Here is a 23948-nt window from a genome sequence, read left to right on the forward strand (position 1 = left end):
GTGTGCAATGCGGCTTTTCACCCTCCTGCACTGTGCTCTTCTACTCCTCTGGATCCGGGACTGAATCCTGCTGCCCTGGCCCCTCTAGCACCGGACTGCAGAGGTGATCAGAGGTAGAGCACAGGCCTTGCTCAACGCGTGCTTTGTAATCAGAAATCTAAGCCCTCCGGGTGGTGGATACCTAGCGCTGGCTTTTTTTTTACATGGGGTGGTTCTGTGAGTTTTTCAGAGACTCCCTCTGCCCAGTCAGGGACTCTGCTCTCTGTTCTCTGAACTGTTCCTGTTGTGGGAGATGCTCTCTCTCAGCTTCACCTCTCACAACTCTCCTTCAAGAGCAGTCTTAAGATTCCTGTCCTTTCTCCGAAGGTTTCTGCTGGGGTTATCTTGCCCCAGCCGTCAGAGGTCTGGGGCAAGATCTTTCCAAGATGGCACTAGCCTGGCTAACTTCCAGATGGCTCAGCCCATGGGAAAATTTGGCATTGTTGCCCCAACAAACCCTGGAAAAATGGCCACTCCCACTGCAGCTCGCTGTCATTGCTCTGCTATTACAGGTCATTCCAGGCAACCTTCGGCTTTTAGCCTTCTCAAGGCAGGAGTCAGGCACCCCATTCTGCGCCCCTGAGTTCCAGGGAACACAGACTAAGTGCACCCAAGAGCTCTCTCACCGCGTTCTGTTGCAAGAACAGCATGGAGGGATCCCTCTGAATTTTTACGGATTAGCAAGCAATAAGGTGGGGGAGATGCTTTTTTCACTCTGGTGAGCCTCCCATTCTTTCTTAGGTTTTCTCTTTCTCTCTTCTTGGCACTCCATTCAGCCTCCTCATGAGGGAGGGAACCCCATGGAACTGTAATGTCATCAGGCCAATGGCACAGCCTTTTCGTCCTCACTCTGATCACCCTCTAACATCCTTTCCGAGACTGAAGGTGGGTGATGAGCTACGAGTTGAAGTAGAAGGTTTTGTTTACCTTTTAGCAAGTTCTGAATGAGTAATAATATATCTCTGTTTAAAATATGGGGGAACATGTTGCTTACTATTATTAATGGTGAAACCTCAGCCCAGATTCTGATACAACAGGAAGTACATTTAAGCAACACACACACATATACACACACACACATCTCTAAATACTATAGATCCTTTCTTAACCTCAAATGGAAGTATCCCATGTTTATTGTTCTAGAGCTTGTTTTCTTGAGAATAAATCTTCGACAACTTGTATTGTCAGTACAATTCACTAGAGTATTGCATCACCGATTTCCAGATTTCTGTTATGACAAACAATACTAAAGCAGAGTCTTTCTATACTTTTGGGAGCATATCTGCAGAATAAATTCCTAGAAGAAGAATCACTTGGAATTCAAAGGTAAAATTTGAATATAGGGCTTCCCTGGTGGCGCAGTGGTTAAGAATCCGCCTGCCAATGCAGGGGACACAGGTTCGAGCCCTGCTCCGGGAAGGTCCCACATGTGTGGAGCAACTAAGCCCGTGAGCCACAACCACTGAGCCTGTGCTCTGCAACAAGAGAAGCCACTGCAATGAGAAGCCTGTGCACCGTAATAAAGAGTAGCCCCTGCTCGCCGCAACTAGAGAAAACCCCGCGCACAGCAACAAAGGCCCAATGCAGCCAAAAATAAATAAATATATTAAAAAAATTTTTTGAATATATGTTGCCAATTTGCCAACCTTTTATCAGTTTTCACTCTATTAGTTGTGGAATGCCAAATGTATGCATTTTATATATATATATATATATATACACATATATATACATATATGTATGACTTTGGTTTATATTTCTTTAGTTATGAGCATGGTGGAACATCTTTCTGTACATTTATTGGTCTTTTGAATCTTTCTTCTGAGTTGCCTGTTCATTTCCTTTGCACATTTTTGTATTCATAATTTTCATACTGGTTTTTTAAAGAGGACCTGGTATGTTGAGGACATTTGCCTTGTTCTGACATGTGAAATGAAACATTGCCTCCTGTTCTTCTTTGATACATTGACCCTGTGTGTATCTTTAATTTTTTCCTGTAAAGAAGTTTTCCAATTTTATGTAGTAATCTCATCAGTTTTTTCCTTTGTGGCATCTGGATTCCACGACATCCTTAGAAAGGCTCCAAAGTTCTAAAAATATTCACACATTTTGTGCTCGCTTCGGCAGCACATACACTAAAAATATTCACCCATTTTCTTCTAGTGTTTTCATAGCATCATATTTTTACATTTAAATTATTGATCCTTGTGGAATATATTTTGGGGTAAAGTGTGAGCATTTTTACATCTAACAAAGCAAACTTTTTACTTCCTAGACTTTTCTAACTTCTCTTTCTCTTATTCACATCACTGAATGAAAATCTAAGTTATACTCAGAGTCCTCTTTTAAACACAGAGCTTCTCACATAGTTAAACACAAAGGCAAATTAAAAAGGCAGAAACAGGACTTCCCTGGTGGTGCAGTGGTTAAGAATCTGACTGCACACGGGTTCGAGCCCTGGTCCGGAAAGATCCCACAGGCCGCAGAGCAGCTAAGCCCGTGAGCCACAACTACTGAGCCCGCGTGCCACAACTACTGAAGCCCACATGCCTAGAGCCTGTGCTCTGCAACAAGAGAAGCCCGCGCACCACAATGAAGAGTAGTCCCTGCTTGCCACAACTAGAGAAAGCCCGTACACAGCAACAAAGACCCAACGCAGGTGAAAAGAAAAAAAAGGCAAAAACATTTTTGCTTTAAATTCTGCCTACTGCCTACTTTCTAGGATTCTTAGCCTGACTTCTTTGGGCATTGGTCTCTTGGACTAGTGATTATTTTCATGGCAGTTACAATGTATTTTCAAATCCAGTGATAAGAGAGGTAAGAATATTTGCTCCTCCCCATTTTTACAGTGGATGCCAGGAGAGGGGAGGTAACAGGCCCAAGGTCACAGAGCAATTCAGGGTGTTGAAATCCAAGGTTCCAAGCCATCTAGCCTGTTGTAGTAATCAACAGACCTCATGTACAAAGCACAGGTAGAAAGAATTCTTCTGATTGCATCATTCACTAAATTATATAATCCACAACAAAAGCAGCCAGAGGGCAGTGGACAGGGTAAAGCTTAGCTCATTGAAATGTGCAGATGTTTCAGTGAATTGGGAAAACGGCCTGCTCATAGAGATCATATATAATATTTGACAATGTGAGTCAGCCTTGGGCATTATTCAAGGTTAATCTTATCCCCTTAAAGAAATAGCTGATTGTTTTGACTTGTTCTCCTCTGCCTGTTCCAAGTTGCCTGACAGAGTGTTACAGAGACAGTCTTGCTGGTCTGAAGCTCTATGCTCAAATGCTGAATTATGGAGTCCATTAAGAAATTCAGAAGATCTGTTTGGAGAGGCAGGAATCCAGTAAAGCTTCTCATTTTTCCATAATGACTGATGGATTTAGAGCACTCTTAGGGGGTGGCTGTATAATGCTAAGTGTTTAGTGTGTGCCAGCTTTGTCACCTTGCATGAACTCTGTAACTACCTTTTATTCCAACCTCATCTTCTCAGGCTGCCTCTGAGGGAAGGAGAATTTCTGACTTTGGAAGTTGGAAGAGACTAGAGAGAAGGTGGGCAGAAGAGGGGGGAGGCACCAAAGAAAACCTGCCTGTGTCTTAAGTATCTGGCAGATTCCCTGCTTTAGTTTCATAGGTCATTGGATTTCTTCCAGAAATGTTGTTTTGCAAAGGGTGTGTGGAGTAGTCTAGGCCCTCTGGTGAATAAGATACTCCTTTCCAGCAACAGGATATGGGAGAGTTCAGCCCCAGGAAGATCACTGTGTCCAAAATGGTGGGGAGAAGTCGGAAATGGTCTCTGTCTGACCAGCTGCTATTTTCTCTAAATTCAAGTGGCTCTGGGGATTGGCCCCAGCACCTCATAATACTGGGAGACTGTGTTTAATCCCAGGTGCCTGAAGTTCTTCAGTTAGTCTGTGGTTTGTGTGGTCAGTGCTGACAGCACCAGCTCAGTTGGAGTTACAGGCAGCGATTGTGCTTGTCACAGAAATGGTTATTCCTTGATGTGCTTTCAAGTGCTGTGTCCTATGAATCCTGTTGGCAAGAAAACCATCCTCCACCCTAGCACTTAGGTAATAAATATGGCTTGAGAAGCAGCCAAAAATGCATATGTTTTCTGTGCTGTGAGATTCCTTCTTGAAAGGGAAAAGCTCTTCTGAATGTTATGCACAAAAGATTCTATTAATTAGGAGAACTTATAATGTTTCCCTATAGAATAAAGAAAAAAGAATAGCCTGTGTTGCTACTCCACTGGTTCCTTGGTTGGACAAAGTTTATTGCTCTTGCTTCTAGGAAAGAAATTGCCACTCTGACCCCTTGGTTGTCTCTCTTATCCTCGCACTGTGCACACACAACTATTCATTAATGTCAACAAGACATATGAGTGCATATCCAGTGGGGTGGAGGCAAGGGGACTAGATCCCAAAGTCAACATCTTTGCAATACAGTCCAAGATGAAAATGATTGAAGTCCCATTAGTCTTCAATGACTAACAGAAAACAAAGAGCATTCAGGACACAAGTTAAAGAAGAAGCAAAAGATTAAAAAATTTTTCCCCCTGGGCTTCCCTGGTGGCGCAGTGGTTGAGAGTCCACCTGCCGAGGCAGGGGACACGGGTTGGTGCCCCGGTCCGGGAAGATCCCACATGCCGCGGAGCAGCTGGGCCCGTGAGCCATGGCCGCTGAGCCTGCGCGTCCAGAGCCTGTGCTCCGCAACGGGAGAGGCCACAACGGTGAGAGGCCCACGTACCGCAAAAAGAAAAAAAAAAATTTTTTTCCCCCTGAATTGTGTTCAGATATGCACCAGATTCTAAAACATTTGAAGTCAAACTTACCCCCAGTTTAGTAGGATAGGGTCCTCAGAGCTCACTTGGAAACAGAATTTCTAGAAAGAATTTTAAGCTTCCAGGAAGCTGAAGGAGAAAAGAGCAGCCACCCAGGCAGAAACCAGGTGTTGAAGATTCTGAAACACACATGAGGGAATATAGTCAGAGGAGGAGATGTGTGTTGGGTGATGGAGCTAGGAAGGTGCCTTCGTGTCCCTGAGGAGACAGAGGGATTTCTTAGCTCCTTTCTGCCTTGGTGAGTCTGTGGCTACACTGAGGAGGTTTCCTAAGAGGATTTAGTCTTAATTCTAAGAACAATGTCTTCAGACCCTCTTCTTATTTAGAGGAAAGGTACACTCCTTTTATCCCTGTTTCATTGGCACTGTGTAGTCTGTGTGCCCCTTCACATTTACACCCCACTCTTCTCCACACTGAGCCCTGTGAGTCTGATGTCTATGGACTAAACCACCTGGGCTCCCTTGCCTCTGGCTTCCTTCTGGGTTTGGCTGATGGGAGGCACTGGCAAAGGAGGAAGAGGGCAGCAGGAAAGAGAGGTGGACCTACCTATTCCCCGTCATCCTTCCTGCCAGGCCTCTGGTTATCATTGGTCGTGTTCTTCTAGAAAAGGCCACCACTCCTGTTGGGACCCTTTCCTACAATACACATCTCACTGGGATCCAGCAACCACTCCCTCCCCTGGCCTAGGGTTGCTGGTGGTGTCCTTCTCTTGCTAGCCCAGGGATGCTTCACCGTCCTTTGCTGATTTTTCTTGACTACAATTATTCTTTTACACTCTTTGTTTTCTTCTAAAATGATGACGTTACCTCTGTCCATAACAGCAAGTCTGCTTAGAACAGATAGCAAGCAGCCAGCCCCTGATCTGGGTCCAAACAGTTATATCTTAGAGTGCTGTGGGTTCCGGTAGTCGTTCTCCCTTTGGAGATGTGGTTCCCAGGCCCCCGTGTTGAACTGTCACTCTGAGCTGTGCTTTGCCTCCATCCTCTGGCCATGCTAGCTGTTAAGTGGCAACCTTGGCCTATCTGCTCTGACTCTTTCTTGCTTTGGATAATTTAAGTAAGTGCTTCCTATGAGGCAGGTCCTGTACCAAGCTCTTTACCTATATCCTTTATTTAATCTTCATAATGCATAGTCACCATCTTTATCCTCATTTCACAAAAGAGAAGACTGAAACTCAGAAAAAGTCCCTAAAGGTCACACAGCTGGGAAGAGCCGGGATTCAAATCCTGTTCTGCTCTAAACCAATAAGCTCTGCACTCGCTGATCCTCTGGTTCTCAGAGCTCACTATACATGCAGGCCGCATTTCTATGCACACTGGTGCTTCCCTTGTGTTTTCTCAACCATGGGGCCTTCTAGCTATTCAGATTGCTCACTAGATTTCGAGTCCTGGCCCATCTCCTGGTCCTCACAGTTAGGAATGTGATCTCTGTCTGCTTCTGCTAGGGCTGCCATAACAAAATTCAACAGAGTAGGCAGCTTCAACAACAGACATTTGTATCTCACGGTTCTGGAGGCTGGGGAGTCCAACATAAAGGTGCTGGCCTGATAGGTTTCATTCTGAGGCTTCTTCTCTTGGTTTATAGGTGGTCACCATTTCTGTGTGTTCACGTGGCCTCTTTCTACGTGCATACACAGAGAGAGATTTCTGTTGTCTGTTCTTCTTATAGGGCACCAAGTCCAGAGGATTAGGGCATCATACCTAGGACCTCACTTAACCTTTATTACCTCCCTAAAAGCTATATCTACAGATACAGGGCTTCAACATATGAGTCTGGGGGAGATACAATGCAGACCATAATAGCCTCTCCCCCTTGGAACCTGGACTTAGCGTTGATTCCTGATCCATCATGTCAAAAGACAAAAGTCGGACCCTCTGTGGTAGGAAAAAAGTCCTTTTCTCTCATAATACAAGGTAATAACATTTTCTCAATTCTTACAAACAAGTGTAAACTTGTTAAAACAAATATGCCAGGATTCGGAAATATCTTTTAAATCGAACTCAGTTTAAACTATACACATACGAGGACCTTGACAGATTATTTACAATTAGAGCATCCTATCCAAACTTCAGGTAGAGCAACATCACATCATCCTAGTAAGACGTGGTCTGTGTCATACATAATCATTCTATGTTGAATTTACACATTTCTGAAGTGACCAGGGTTTACTTCTACAATGTGAGGAGGGTGTGGAAATAAGAGCTGACAGTCATGGATAAAAATTGATTGGAGGTGTTTCATTAAGGGAAGGAAAAAAAAGGAAAGCTGTGATGGGGGAGGGATGGGGGTGAATGAAATGTTTGTCCTTTAACAAGTATTTACTGTGACAAACCACAGGATTGAAAAAAAGTGGTCCCATAAGCAGTTCACCTCCCTTTTCTCTTCCTCTGCCTTTCTACTCCCTTAAGTCTGATTGGTTTCTTTGCTTCTGCTCAGTTCTACCTCTATAGAAGAACAGAGATTTGCTATCTACAGTGGTCTAAGTTGGCGTTAGCTAGTTCCTAAAGTAAAGATGGTACTTGGTGATGAAGACTCTGCAAATTTCAGGTTGTCTCAACTTCTAAATAACCAGCTAATCTGGTGGAGATACTGTAGCTCTCTAAAAGAGCAATTTATCACTTTGTCTGGTAAAAGAAAATCAGTATATTTTTACACATAGAGAAAAAAGTTATAGAACATTATTTAGAACAATTTGCCATTTATATATTTCTTTAAGTTGGTGTGTGTAGTTATATGGTATGTGTCAACATAGATGAGTCTTTGTGTTTTGTTTTGTTATCATGTATATTATAGAAAGGAAATCTAAGTGACACTAGTGGTGCTGGCTGTTGGGGTGAGGACACACCTCAGAGCAGGCCGTCCAAACCATTTTTGTTTCTTCAAAGTTCTGGCTGTGTTTTGAACTGAGAGGGTAATAGAAAGAAGGAAAGAGTTTGGGGGTTCTGAACAGTAACAGATCTGGGGCCACTAGCTCCTGGGGTATGTGAGGCAAAAATCCTTCCTGAGACACACTAATAAGATATTTAATACACCAGTGTGTCCTCATATTACTGGTGTGGAAAATCCTGGTCTATCATCACTCTGATCTTTTCAGGAAGCAGAGTCCACAATCTGTCTCAGACACCCCTTTTCCTTTGCATTTCTCTCAATATCATACAGATCCCCATAACTCCAATCACTTAGGCTACGTCTAAGCCCATTGTCTTTTGTTCTATCTAGAGTGAAACTAAAAATCAGCCGGTCTGCAGAATGATTCTTAACACTGAAAACTTTCTCTTCCCTTTATTAAATATGCTGCCCCTCTTTGAATTATAAAAGGACAAAGAAAGAAAACAAAAAATGGGTGTGGCATTAGATGGAATGTCTTCAGAGAGTCCCTAATACCCTCTGAATTCTCTGACTTTTACCTCTTGTTTACCTTCTTGAATAAGGGGATATATGAACAAAAAACCAGAGCCTGCCATTTTTTTCCTCATGAGCAGAAGGGAGGGGTTTTGTGAATTAAAAAGTCAAATGCTAATGCCATGGGGAAATTATGACTTGGTATCACAAACGCAGTCAGTGTGGTTAGACTATAATGCATAGCTCCAATTTCTTCACACAAGCACGAAAGTATCACAGGGAAGCTACTTATGAGAAGTCTTTTTTTTTTCCTTCCTTTTCTTTTTTAATGAGAATGTGGGGGAAGAGTTTCAGCTCTTAGATGTTGGTCTTTATAACTTCCTTGTCGAAACTGTGAAGTTTTAAAGTTAATATTTTCCTTAGGGAATTTCCTTGACAAGCTAAACAGTTCTTGCCTTAATCTTCCAAGGTGGGAAACTCTTAAGAGGGGAGGTCCCTCGGCTATACCTCTTCCTGGAACATCTCACCACCCCACTCTGGAACGTGGGACGTTTGGGGCCTGTGGTAGGTGGGAATCCTGGGGAACACAAAGCCCATTGTGTCTCTTCTAAAACTTTGCTTTGTCTGTTCAGAAACTGTCTCAATTGAGCTGGCACCCCAGCACAGAGATGCCATGAGAATCTATGGAAATAAATACACTTGGGAGTAGATCCCAAGGATACTAGGATTAAGCATTTTACTCTTCAAAAACCAGAAGGGTCAAAACCTCACTCATTCACCTGTACCAATAGGCACTTTTGATGGTGAATTTTATGTGTCAACTTGACTAGGCCATGGTATCCAGATATTTGCTCAAAAATTATTTCAGATGTTTCTGTAAAGATGCTTTTCAGATGAGATCAACATTTAAGTCTGTAGATATTGAGTAAAGCAGATCACCCTCCATAATGTGGGTGGGCCTCATCCAATCAGTTGAAGGCCTTAATAGAAAAAAGAAAGAGGGAATTCTGTCAATAGGTGGCCTTTGGACTCAAACAGCAACTCTGCACTGGGCCTTTCCTACAGATTTTGGATTTGCCAAGCTTCCACAATTGTATGAACCAATTATTTAAAATCTCTTTCTCTCTCTGTCTCTCTCTCTCTCGTTGCAAGGCCTTTGCACATGTTGATCTCTCTGCCTGGAACACAACTCCCCCCAGGTACCCCCAACTCTGCTTAACTCATGCTTCCTCATCCTTCAGACTTCACTCAACATCATTCACTTAAGGAAGCCTCCCTGGTTCCCTGGATGAGGTTGATACGCTCTCAAAGCAGCATGTACCTTTCCTTTGTAGCACTTATCATTTGGTAACTCTACCTTTTTACTTTTATTTAGGTCATTATCAGATTCAAGCTTGTCTACCTGACTGTAGACTTCACCAGGGTGGGGACTGTATCTGCAGTTCCAATGCTTATGTGTTTGGCACATAGAAAATACCCGCCGCCCCCAGTGTTTATTGAATACATGAGTGAATCCTAACCACTTGAACCCCTTATAAATGAAGTGTTATTTTCACGGATTAGTAGTTGAGGGGACTAAGGTCCATTAATATGCCCTTGGTCACACAGTGGTAAAACTGATATTCCACCCTAGGTCTGTTGACTCAGAGCCCATGCACTTTCCACCACACCAATCTGCCTTTCTCAGCAGCCTGCAGAAACCAAGGGCAAAATGATTTAAAGGAAACACTCCGATCTGTGAACTTCCCTTATTGCTTCATCTCTAAAAACACACCCCAATTCTTGACACCACTAAGAGAAATGAGAAATCTGTGTGTTTTAGATTGGAAACAAACAGAGTAATTGTCTGGAAATCGGGGTACCTATTGCCTCTCAATAATCAGCATCAGAGTGAAGCATATCACTTGAAGGTGAGAGTAAGCATGTGAAGAATTTCTTTAGTTCCAGATTTTAGAGGGTGAAAAAAATCGCATGAAGGAGAGAATCAGACAAAATGTATAATATCTTCATGCTTCATAAAAACGGAGATTAAAATCACATATCTCAAATTTTTACACAACTCAAAAGTGTTTTAGATATAATTCTAAAGGATCAAAGCAATTGATTTTAATTGGTTCCTGAATAGCAATACCAAACTCAGTCCTGGTTGTCAGGTAGATAATCCCATTTCATTTTAGAAACAACAGCTTAAGAATTGTGCAACCTTCCTTGGTTATCATGTAATAAGCAGACAGCTCAGACAGGGAGGCTTGCAAAAATCTAATCAAAACGGCCTTACAATACTGTCTCCTGAATTTCAGACCCACAGGGCAGTTTCACAGCCAAGTCTGAAAGACTTGAAAAAACAGGGTTAGATGGGAAGTGCTGACACAAGCCCGGCAGAGAGAATGGCCTCACTATATTGCTGCAACAATCTGAGGGGGAAAAAAAGAATATATTTTTGGTGTGCATTAATTTTTTTTTTAACATCTTTATTGGAGTATAATTGCTTTACAATGTTGTGTTAATTTCTGCTGTATAACGAAGTGGATCAGTTACATGTATACATATATCTCCATATCCCCTCCCTCTTGCGCCTCCCTCCCACCCTCCCTAGGTGTGCATTAATCTTCAAGCTGCTTCTACGTGACTTGAGAACATGTCCCCGAAACCGACATAATTTGGCCATGTAAATTGTGTGTACATTCCTAGTGAATAGGGCCCTTGATCACATTCCTACCAATTATGCTGTTCTCAAAAAGATCAGAACTAAGTCCTAACATGTTAAGAATGCTCAGGGGAAAAAAACCCAACAACAGTGGAGAATTTTGCTTCTCTACTATAGAAATAGAAGGAGGGACTTATGGCAACAGCAAGTTAAGACTTTTCCAGGCAACTTCTACTGAGGCAAAGTAAACTGATAGACACATTATTAGGTGAGCTTAGGGTTAACTTGATGGCAAAGGACCTCAGGTACTCTAGGAAAAATCATTTTGGTAATACCTGTACTTCCACAGGACTTGGTTCTTCTCTCTTGGCATTTATCTTACTTTGGGCTGAATAACAGACATTTGCGTTTTTGCTTTATTCTCCATATCTGCACTCCCACCCCCAGTCCCCAGTTGAGTTGCTAGAGGACCAGAAAGATGTTTCATTCCTCTTTTAATTCCACATAGTACTCAGTAAACTGCAGTGAACATAGCAAACGCAAAATACCCATTAACTGACTTCAATACTGTTTAGGAACTGGCGAACTGTACAATGTGAGATGTGGGCAGAGATGAATCCTGGCAGATAAAATAATGACAACACTTGAAATTGACAGAGCCACCTGAGCCTGAGATTCTCTGTGTGTTTTACTATTAGCCTCTTGAACACTAGTGCTCTTACCCTGGACCAGGTCACCTGTCAAACCAAACTGGCAGCATTGTTTTTCCTTTAAAGGAGCACTTAGAGCCGTGGGTAGCAGTGGTCACCATCTCTACAGTTCGGTAAACTTAATTTGAATCCCAGTTTTGCCTTTTCCTGGTTGTGTGACCTTGGGAAAATTTCTTCATCTCTTTAAGGGAAATGGTCTAGACAAATTCCGAATTCCTGTGGCTGGCAGGTGTTCCATGTGATTGTAGCACGTATTTGTGTGGGCGAGCTGGGTTCATTGAAAGGCACCAGGACAAGACTATTTGGAAGCCATAATCCATCTCTTGGGCACAGCAGGGAGTATTGAGAAGAGTGAAGCTTGGAGTTTGGCCTACAACTTTGGCATTATTTGTTATCCTAATTTTATCTGGGAAAGTACAATAGAGACTAGCAATCCAGACTGCTATGTCTGGATCTGGAAACCCTTCTTATACCTCGAAGGTTTATGGCAATTCTGCACATGCACTGTCTATAATCCTGAAACTCTACTACTGAGGCTGCTGTTGGGAATTCCAGTATTATCTCTATGCCCTTGAACTGTAAGAGAGCTGTGGAAACCCCCAGATGTTTCTTCCTCCATGTTGACCCATGATAGGAAATTACCATGCTATATACCCTTCTAGGCTTTTTAGGATTGGGGAAAGGGAATTAACTGACATTTCTGAGAAGTCCATGTGAGGCATTCTAAAAGTCTGAGGTTTCATATTAGATCCTGGCATCTCACATCCTAAGTTGTACCCTATGCAGTTTAGCATTCTGTATGTATTGACAGAGTTGATAAAGTGTCACCAGTGGCACTTTAGATGTGGCGGTTGCTCCTGGGAAGATATTATCCTCATTTTATAGACTTAAAAAGGAGACTTTGGAGTGAACCTTCTTGCCCAAGGCCATGTAAAGTGTGTATAGCAGAGGCAGGAGTCTCAGGATTTTAAGTCTAATTGGTTTGATGTTTCTGAAAAGTCTTTTTGGGATTGGAAAGTGAAGAAACTGCAACATGGCAGAGGCTTCCCATTTTTTACTCTTTCTGAAATGGGTGGCATCATCTGACTCTCTTAAAGTAAGTGTACTTTAAAAAAAAAATTAATGGGAATTGTTATTACAAAGGATGCAGCATTTTAACAACACTGCATGATTTAGTGAATCATTTCAGAGATTACTTACATAACAGGGATTTCCCTCCAGCCATACCAGTCATGGGATAGAGCTGGGATGTCCTACTGCAGCAAATTGATTTTCTGTTCCCCTTGCCCGTGCCCTGTGGGAACTACCAACTCAGTCCATCCTTCCCTCTGCTCAGACAGCAGAGGGGAATCCCTGGGGAATGAGTGCCCTAGGACCTGCAGGCTCTCCTACACATTTCACCTCTGTGTCTCGCAACGCCAGTGTTTCCTGACCCAGCCACTGGCCACAGACTGTATGCCAGTCTTGTCTGCCCCGTCCCCCATGCCTAAACATTCCATGTGCTAACACAGAATGCTTTTCTCTTTTTTATTTCCAGCAGATGTGGCCATTTTCTCTGCTACAGAAGGCGCGGAGGATGACTGACCCTCCGGGCAAGGGTCTCTCTTACGGACTCTTCTCTTCTTGCCTCCCACATCAGCTACTCCCGCCCAGCTCTCCTCCTGAGGAGCGAGGTCCCTAAGAACCACACAGGTCTGGCCTCCTTTCTTTCCTTTGGGGAAGGGAGATGGGGGCAGGTGGCTTTTGCGACATTTGCTTGAAAGGGGAGGAATCCAGAATATCAGTACACAACATAAGGAAATTATTCAGATATATTTTTAACCTTAACTCTGGTTCCTTATGAAGTTTTTGTTCTGTTTTTAATTAACAGATTTTATTTTTTAGAAAAGTTTTAAGTTTACAGAAAATTGAGTAGCTAGTACAGAGAGTTGCCATATACCACCTCCCCTACTCTGTGAGGTTGGAAGTGCTCAGTTTTGCAATTCATGATTTGCTGAAAGAATAAATGCAATCTTGCAAGTAAGTACAACATTTCTAACCTGCTGAGGCATTGAAAGACATGCAGGGAAGTGAATAAAATCAGCATTCTAAGTAGATCTTTTATCATCTTGGCCCACAGGTTATTTACAAAGGCAAATTACTAAATGTCCTAATTGCAGAGCATTTTCAATTATTCAAATACAAAGTACAAGTAGTGAAGAATGTTTATTTTATAGCTTGACATCCTTTTTTTTTTTTCATTTAAAGAGGTCTCATATAATTGAGTAGTATTCTAACAATAATTGGTAGAATAATTTCTAATTGCTTATCTCCTTTTTCAGTTGCTTCTTTTCGGGGTTCCCATTCTAGTGCAGCCCGTTTATCCAGAACCACAAATTGATTCTTAAAAGCTACCTGCGGTTGAAGTATGGAGCAGAGTGGGAGCTCCATTAACTGTGTATGGTTTCATCTTTCTGCAGCTAAATCCCTAAAGCCTTTAAAGGACCAGGGAGTTTGAAGTTTTCTCTAATGATCTAGTAATGGTTGAAAAAGCTTGTTGAAAAGGTTGTAAATATTTGTTGATTGATGGTCAACAGGGAAAAAAAAGGCTTTTACTCCTCCACAGTGGCTGAGAGGAGGGTGAGGGAGGAAGCTTTTATATACCCATTTGAGTTTGGCTTTTTAATTTCTCATGCTTTGAGGTCCTAGACATACACTTCAAGAACAGACCTCTTCTTTCACCTTCAAAAAGGGAAAAAGTTAGAATAAAACAGTGTTCTTAAGTTTTGCACTATAACCCAGAGAAATGTACGTAGATAGTTACCTAGTTGAACAAGGCTAAGCACAGCTCCTCATGAATAAGAACGAACTTTTAGTTTCAATCCACTGAAGGGAGATGGAGTAGGTGGAGTAGGCAGCTACCGATGTCGTGAGATGTGAACATTACCGAAAGACTTGCCTGCATAAAAATATCTTTCCCCTGGGTCTATCCTAGATACTTAAAGGCAGCCAGCTCTTGGAACTGCTTGTCTGGATAAAGGCATTGCCTCCATTAGATGCCATTAAAATACATATCTATTCCTTGGGAAAGGTAAATGTTAACACATTAGGAAAGATTAGAGTGTATCTATGTGAACTTTTAATTCTGAGACAATTGCAGTTTTGCATGCAGTTGGAAGAAATAATACAGAGAGATCCTGTATACCCTTCACCCATAACCTGCACAATAGCACAACCAGGAAATGGACGTTGATACAATCTGCAGACCTTATTCAGATTTCTCCAGTCTCACATATACTTATTTGTGTATGTGTGTTTAGCTCTATACAATTTTATCACATGTATGGATTGGTGTAGCCATCACCATAGTCAAGATACAGAAAATACAAGAGGACACACTGGTCAGAATGGCCATCATTAAAAAATCTACAAATAACAAATGCTGGAGAGGGTGTGGAGAAAAGGAAACCTTCCTATATTGTTGGTGGGAATGTAAATTGGTGCAGCCACTATGGAAAACAGTATGGAGATTCCTCAAGAAACTAAAAATAGAGTTGCCATATGATCCAGCAATCCCACTCCTGGGTGTATATCTGGACAAAACCATAATTTGAAAAGATACATGGACCCCAATATTCACAGCAGCACTATTCACAATAGCCAAGACATGGAAACAACCTAAATGTCCATCAACAGATGAATGGATAAAGAAGATATGGTAATATATACAATGGAATACTAAGCAATAAAAAAGAATGGATGGATCTACAGATTATCATACTAAGTGAAGTAAGTCAGACAGAGAAAGATAAATACCACATGATAACACATATATGGAATCTATTATAAAATATGACACTAACTTATCTATGAAACAGAAACAGACTTACAGACATAGAGAATAGACTGGTGGTTGCCAAGGGGGAGGGCAGTGAGGGAGGGATAGATTGGGAGTTTGGGATTAGCAGATACAAACTATTATATATAGGATGGATAAATGACAAGGTCCTACTGTGTAGCACAGGGAACTCTTCAATATCCTATGATAAACCATAATGGAAAAGAATATGAAAAAGAATGTATATGTATGTATAACTGAATCATTTTGCTGTACAGCAGAAATTAACACAACATTGTAAATCAACTATACTTTAATAAAATAAATTTTTTTAACATCTTTATTGGAGTATAATTGCTTTACAATGGTGTGTTAGTTTCTGCTTTATAACAAAGTGAATCAGTTATACATATACGTATGTTCCCATAACTCTTCCCTCTTGTGTCTCCCTCCCTCCCATCCTCTCTATCTCACCCCTCTAGGTGGTCACAAAGCACTGAGCTGATCTCCCTGTGCTATGCGGCTGCTTCCCACTAGCTATCTATTTTACATTTGGTAGTGTATCTATGTCCATGCCACTCTCCCACTTCGTCCCAGCTTACCCTTCCCCCTCCCCATATCCTCAAGTCCATTCTCTAGTAGGTCTGTGTCTTTATTCCCATCTTACCCCAAGAACCCCATGAAAGGTTCTTCATGACCTTTTTTTTCCCTTAGATTCCATATATATGTGTTAGCATATGGTATTTGTTTTTCTCTTTCTGACTTACTTCACTCTGTATGACAGACTCTAGGTCCACCCACCTCACTACAAATAACTCAATTTTGTTTCTTTTTATGGCTGAGTAATATTCCATTGTATATATGTGCCACATCTTCTTTATCCATTCATCCGATGATGGGCACTTAGGTTGTTTCCATCTCTGGGCTATTGTAAATAGAGCTGCAATGAATATTTTGGTACATGACTCTTTTTGACTTATGGTTTTCTCAGGGTATATGCCCAGTAGTGGGATTTCTGGGTTGTATGGTAATTCTGTTTTTAGTTTTTTAAGGAACCTCCATACTGTTCTCCATAGTGGCTGTATCACTTTGCATTCCCACCAACAGGGCAAGAGTGTTCCCTTTTCTCCACACCCTCTCCAGCATTTATTGTTTCTAGATTTTTTTTTTTTTTTTTTGCGGTACGCAGGCCTCTCACTGTTGTGGTCTCGCCCGTTGCAGAGCACAGGCTCCGGACGCGCAGGCTCAGCGGCCATGGCTCACCGGCCCAGCCGCTCCGCGGCATGTGGGATCTTCCCGGACTGGGGCACGAACCCGTGTCCCCTGCATCGGCAGGCGGACTTTCAACCACTGCGCCACCAGGGAAGCCCTGTTTCTAGATTTTTTTGATGATGGCCATTCTGACCGGTGTGAGATGATATCTCATTGTAGTTTTGATTTGCATTTTTCTAATGATTAATGATGTTGCGCATTCTTTCATGTGTTTGTTGGCAATCTGTATATCTTCTTTGGAGAAATGTCTATTTAGGTCTTCTGCCCATTTTTGGATTGGGTTGTTTGTTTTTTTGTTATTAAGCTGCATGAGCTGCTTGTAAATTTTGGAGATTAATCCTTTGTCAGTTGCTTCATTTGCAAATATTTTCTCCCATTCTGAGGGTTGTCTTTTGGTCTTGAATAAAATAAATTAAAAAAAAAAAAAACTAAAAAAAAACCCCAAAAACAAAAGAAGATAAAAGATCTGTCACAAGGTCCATTGGCAGCTCCAGAGCAAAGGTTTCCCACTAGAGGAGTCCTACACTGGGCAGAACTGGCCCAGCTGTAGTTCTCCTTCCTTGCTCAGTCATTATTGGGAACAGCCTATAGGGAGTGTGGTCTCAGCATAAACATTAGGGCTGATTTAGAGCTGTGGCCGCTGGAGGCTGGAAGCCAACTCCATTCCTTGCAGAAGGTTCTTTCTTGACAGGAGATCTGATGGGCATATCGCTCTGACTGCCACGACCACCTTTTTTTGTCTTTTATGGTACTGACATTTTTGACCAATGGTCTTCCCTCTCCTTTATTTTTAATAGTACATTCTTCATTTGGGGTTGGTCTGATGCTTAATCCAGTGTGTTGGGTTTTTTTTTTGTTTTTTTCATGGTACGCGGGCCTCTCACTGTTGCGGCCTCTCCTGCTGCGGAGCACAGGCTCTGGACGCGCAGGCTCAGCGGCCATGGCTCACGGGCCCAGCCGCTCTGCGGCATGTGGGATCTTCCCGGACCGGGGCACGAATCCGCGTCCCCTGCATCGGCAGGCGGACTCTCAACCACTGCGCCACCAGGGAAGCCCAACCCAGTGTTTTTTAAACATTTTTTCACAGACCCTTTTATTGATGATTAGCATCCCTTTGAACTGCTACTCTATAGAACAAACTTTGGGAAACTGCTCAAGTAGATGTTGCTGTGGGACATGATCTTTCCCCCCCTTTTGTCTAGTGGTCACCTCTTCTTTTAGCGTGCACGCTCTCCAGCGTTTCAGGTGGTCATGCTCTCTTCCCACGACACGCCATGTGCCATGTATCTTTCTGCCACTATACCTACCAGACAGGCTGTCATCAACTGACTTGTCTATAACTCCTTTGAACTCATGTAGAATATGTTCAACCAATGAATGTACGGAGTACTGCACCATTTCCAAAGGGGAATATTTCTAGTAATTCTAATAATATTACCTAAATTTTATTTATATAGAACCAAAATATTAAGGGCAAATAATTTGGACAATTCAAAGAAACAAGAGGGGAGAATATAATACAAGATGAGAGAATATAGCATATCCTCTTACACTCTGGTATCAAAAGTCTTATTAATGAGAATTCTTTAAAAGTTTTGTTGTTGTTGTTACTTATTTTTTATTGAAGTGTAGTTGATTTAGTGTTTCAGATGTAAAGTGATTCAGTTACATATATATGTGTATATATATATATATTATTTTTCAGATTCTTTTCCATTATAGGTTATTATAAGATATTGAATATAGTTCCCTGAGCTATATACAGTAGGTCCTTGTTGTTTATCTTTAAGGCGTTTTTATAGCACATCTCTTAACGGCTATAAATTTAGTCCTATGAAGATGCCATTTGGAGGCAGAAGCTCCAGTACTGTTGGTGAGATTTGAGTTCTGAGAATTTATATCCTGGATTCAGAATTGGAATGAAGCATATGAGTGTCCCGGGCAGACTAAAACTTTGGCACCCCTACAAATCAACTTTCTTTAAATATTTAAATATTTATGTGCAGGAGAGTCTGAGCACTACAGGGGGAAAGCGTAGAAGAAAGACGACTGGAAGCAGAGCTCGGCCTATTCTTTTAAGGTCCAAGCACTTTAGTGCTGTCTCTGAATTCACAATACACCATTCAGCAATCAGACACCCTGAAGTTAACCTGACCCACCTCCTTAGAAAATGGGCCTTAAACATTCCCCTTGGGAGGCCTCACACTGCATCCTAGCGCTTGCCTTATCCAAGTATTTCTTTAAGCCACATATTTCAATCTTCCTGAGAAAATTTCTGTAAGTACAATGGTCTCCCACTCATTACTCAGCAGCAAAGGTTGATTGCTCCCTAGTGTGTTGACTCCTTGGCTGGCAGTCCCTTCATGTGACTTTGATTGAACTTGGGGAATGGAGAGACATCACCTTGACACCTGAATTTCTACTTCTTATTTATCCTTTGTTATAGGTACAGATATTGATCTCCATTTTCATTTTAAGATAATTACCTACTGTAATACATGTATTGAGCTGTAAGATTTGTGTCCTTGATATACTTTGATAAAATAATTACCTACTGCCCCTTAAAACTTAGACTACCCATGGACAGAATGGATGGCTGATTATGGGATAAAATTTTTTAAAAAATTAATTTTATATTGGAGTATAGTTGATTAGCAATGTTGTGTTAGTTTCAGGTGTACAGCAAAGTGATTCAGTTACAGATACGTGTACATGTATCTATTATTTTTCAAATTCTTTTCCCATTTAGGTTATTACAGAATATTGAGCAGAGTTCCCTGTGCTACACAGTAGGTCCTTGTTGGTTATCAGTTTTAAATACACCAATGTGTACATGGTATATTTGATGGAAAATGGAAAACTCTATTTGGTTAAAATACGTTTTCTACTGACTTACCTCTAATTTTTAACTTATTTAACTGTAAAAGAAATATAAGTATTACTCATCATTGGGTAAAAGTAGAAAATTCAAGTAAGCAAAAATAATAAAAATTAAAATAATCCCAAAACATCTGCCAGAGGCTTTATAACACATTTTGGTGGATATCCTTCCGGGGTTTTCCTGGAAGAATATGCATATGAAAAACTTTATACATAAGAAAAATATATTTACAAAGACCAGATGGCTCTCTATATTATGCTATATAACCTACTTTTTATATTTCATATTATCAAAGAATTTCTACACCATTAAATATATATTTAATTTATTGTTTTAAAGATTTGTATATTATCCCATTATGTGAATTCCTTGCCATTATTTCACTAACTGGATATACTCTACTGTATTTAACAATTCCCCTACTTTTAGATATTCAGATTATTTCTAAATTTTCATCATGATAAGTAACATGGTGGTAAACATCTACATTACACACATCTTTGGGTTCAATGATTTACCTGGCATATATTCCCAGAAGTCTAATTGGCAGGTCAAAAGATTTTCACTCTTTTAAGGCTTTTGCTAAGTAGTGCTGATTCTTGTTACTGTTTTTTTGCAGTCCAAGGATCTATGTCCCCAGAAGATCTTAATAACAAATAGTTAAACTGGAAGGAATAACTAATTAACCAATTAATCATGACCAGTAGAACAAATTGGCTTCAGGACTCTGAGAAGGGGGGTGAACAACATAGAAGGTCATGTAGTTTTTTATATGGAGAATATTAAAGAAACCTTCTTAGCAGACCAGAAGAACAGGGTGAGTAGCTATCATGGTAGTCTGTGTTGTTAAGTGTGGACAGAGCAGGAATGAGAACTAACAGGAGGGGTGTGTGTGTGTGTGTGTGTGTGTGTGTGTGTGTGTGTGTGTGTGTGTGTGTGTGTGTGTGTGTGTGTGTGTGTGTGTGTGTGTGTGTGTGTGTGTGTGTTTGCGCGCGCGTGTAAATGCATGGGGAGGAAGGGCAAAATACAAACTTTACTCTCTCATAGTTTTGCCTGCTGCGTGTCTTGGAAGAGAACAAGTTTTCTGTACTAAACTGATCCTGGAGAACTATTGTGCACCTTTCTTAGAGAAGCCTGCTTCACTGTTATGATAATAGATGTCTGCAGGTTAGTTTTTCATACTCTGTGGACTGTAATGCCTTTATTTGCCACATTATCCATGTTTGTTTGTTTTTCTTTGTTTTTTGGTGGTTAGGGGTGGATAAGTGTTGATAATAGGGAGCCCTGAACCTCTTACAGAAAAGTAAAGAACATATAAGCTTGAAAAACAGTCTTCTACTCTTCCTTAGCCATGCAATCACAGGTAAGCTATTGAGTATGTCAGCATCATAAATAGATTGTTATTTCAGCCAAGGAAAGAGTCAGCTCTCAGGGCAGGGAAATCAATCAGGGAGCCAGCTTTGTGGTATCAACAAGGATAAGGCGTCTTTTGGGGGAGAAAAAGAAGTTCAAACCCAATGCCAAATATGGGACTACTTACGTATTACCTAAATAGTAACTAATGATTCTGTTGCCCTGAATATCCAGTTAATCAGCAATGCAGAGGGCTGTTTGGACCCATGTTCACTATGCTCACGTCTTTTCCATGTCTTGCTTTCTCAATTTGTAAAACAAATGACCTCTGGATTTCTGGTCATCTATTTAGAGACTTAAGTAAGACAGCCCCTTAAATTTAAAACACAGAAAAACTTGGTGTTAGTTCATTAGAAAAATAAAGGTTTGTGTCAGATTACATTTCCCCCCAAAATGGGTACAGTGGCATTTCTACTCTTACATGTTCCTTTAGAACCCGACTAGAGGTGAACCTTCCTCTCCTCTTGAACCTAGGTGCACTGGTGACTTCTCTGACCAGTAGAATATGACAGAAGTGATGCTGTGTGACTTCTGAAGCTGGGTGGTATGAAAGACACAGCTTCTGCCTGACTCTTTTTTGCAGGCACAATATTGTGAAGAAGCCCAGGTCATGTGAAGAGACCATGTATGTGTGTTCCATTCAATAGCTCCTATTAAGTTCCCAGGGATAGCTACCATTAATTGTGAGCAAATAATCTTCAGATGATTATAGCCTCCAGCCTTTAAGCCTTTTAGTGTCAGCCACCTAGGAACAGAGACGAACCATTCCCTCTGTGCCCTCTCCAAATTCCTGACCTACAGAATCCACAAGCATAATAAATGGTTGTCTTACTCCACTAAGTTTTCTGGTTTTGCCTTTTTTTTAACTATTTTTACTTTTGTCCATACCACGTAGCTAGCAGGATCTTAGATCCCCCACCAGAGATCAAACCTGGGCCCCAGCAGTGAGAGTGCAGAGTCCGAACCACTGGACCACCAGGGAATTTCCTCTGGTAATTTTTAATATAAGTAGAGTAACTAAAACAAAGTTATTGACCAAATTCAATACTGTAATCTGTTGATCACTCAACAGATAGGTATTGTGAAACTTTCTCAGATCAAAGTACTCTGCTAGACTTGTGAGTTTGCAAAAAACAAAAAACCCAAACAAAACCAAAAAAACGTATTATTTTTCCTTGAAGAGTACAGAAATCTAGTAGAGGAATCCAAATATATAAGTACAAAAAGATGGCTAACAATGTGTGGTGAGTGCCAAATGAGATAATACACATACACTGAAAAGGAGTTGGGTAGAGTAGAGTCTGGGCTTTGTTATGCATCCCAGCATACAGCAAAGACTGAGCAAACTGTTCATTTGACCAGAGAAAAAGGCAAGTTAGGAATTGGAGGAAGAGGGTCAGGTACTTGGAGGGGACAGATGAAGGTGTTTGAAGCCGGTTGGAAAACATAGCGTTGAGTCTGGAGTACTGGGGTGTGGATCATAACAATTACAGCCTCAATCCCCTATGTGTATAATAGTGTATACTTTACAAAGCACGTTCATAGACATTATCATGTTCTATCTTCACAAGGACCCCATGAAGTAGGCTATCTTATCTCTATTTTATGGCTAAGGAAATTTAAGCCCAGGGATCTAAAAACCACTTTGATTTTATTAGACCTTTCTGGCAGAGGTAACGGTGAATGAAAAGAAAAATAAAGAGAACTAATGTTTAATGAGCACCTACTAAATGCCAGGCATTTTCCTTGGTATTTTCATAATTAACAACCTGAAATCTAATTTTATACCAACCTTGGAAGTAATTGTTATTATCCTGGTTAAATGAGAAAATTGAGGCATAGGGACGTCAAGTAACTTTCTTAAGGTCATACAAGTAGTAAGTTAGGACCTAGGGATAGACATTTTAAAATATGATGGCAAGTTCAGCAAACCTCCTACATTCCTGTGGGATAGAGTCTCTCTGCTCCCCTCCACATAGTTGCAAACAAACCTCCCTTTCACACTTTCACAGAAACATCTAGATGTTGCCTGTCTAAAGCACTCAAGGCATTAATATGGGAATGACCAATGGGTTTAGTGCCTTCCAAAAAAAAAAAAAGAACTAGTTGTTAACCTCAAAGAATTTCTAGTTGGTAGAATGTGAGAGGGAAATCTGTCTCTTTCTCTCTAATAAGCTGGGGCACTGATGATATACCTAGTGGTTCAGCAGTGAACTAGGAATATGGCCTTGAACTAGCCACTTAAATCCTCTGGGTCTGAGTTTCCTCGCCTGCAAAATAAACGGGTTGCTGGATGATCTTCAAGGTTCTTTCCAGATGGAATGTTTTATGATTCTATAAATCTAGAACTAAGATGTAAAATGGGGAATTCACTTTAAAAACTGTTATGTCAGTTGGCCTTTTACCTTTCTTCACCTTGGCAAAGTGAGTCTGTTCTACTTACTGAGAGCAAAGAATCACTGCTGAGAAGAGTGGGTCTTGGTGTAATGATGTTTGAAGCGGAGGATCCTCTATCCAGCAGTGGTGCTTTCAGAATTGCCACCAGTATTTGGTAGATAATTGTAAACCTATGATTTCAAAGGTATTTATGTAAAACTGTTCTACATACCTTGCTATTCTAGGTTTTTCTCTGCTAAGTACAGGTCTATTTTTCAGTTGATGCTTTGGAGATGTTTCTGCTAGGTGAGATTGCTCTAAGAATAAGTTCCAACAATGTGTTCTCATCAAATGGCAGAGGGTTCTAATTGTATAAAACTAGCCACTAAAAAAATCTGTTGCAATTTGGATTTGATAAAGAGAAATTATGATGTTAATTGCTCTCTTCCACTTTTTCTCTCTGTTAATTTCCACTGATAATTGCCACTTCCTAGGGAATCACAGAATGTGGGGATGTTAGGTAGTTTGTCCTCCCTGTTTATATTAAACCATTTGTAGCAACAAATGAATATGCAGGAGCTGGTAGGCAAATAAATTTATGGCCTTAATT

General features: G+C 41.0%; 1 long non-coding RNA gene across 1 annotated transcript in view; it reads left to right on the forward strand.

Annotated features, from left to right (window-relative positions):
* Nucleotides 1-23948, forward strand: part of LOC132596858 (uncharacterized) — a 152553-nt gene that overhangs the window by 43600 nt on the left and 85005 nt on the right. The window contains exon 3 of the long non-coding RNA XR_009563049.1: nt 13120-13271. This is a non-coding gene — a long non-coding RNA (uncharacterized lncRNA). The remainder of the gene's footprint in view (nt 1-13119; nt 13272-23948) is intronic.

Source organism: Globicephala melas, chromosome 2, assembly GCF_963455315.2.
Source record: "Globicephala melas chromosome 2, mGloMel1.2, whole genome shotgun sequence".
Lineage (NCBI taxonomy): Eukaryota > Metazoa > Chordata > Mammalia > Artiodactyla > Delphinidae > Globicephala > Globicephala melas.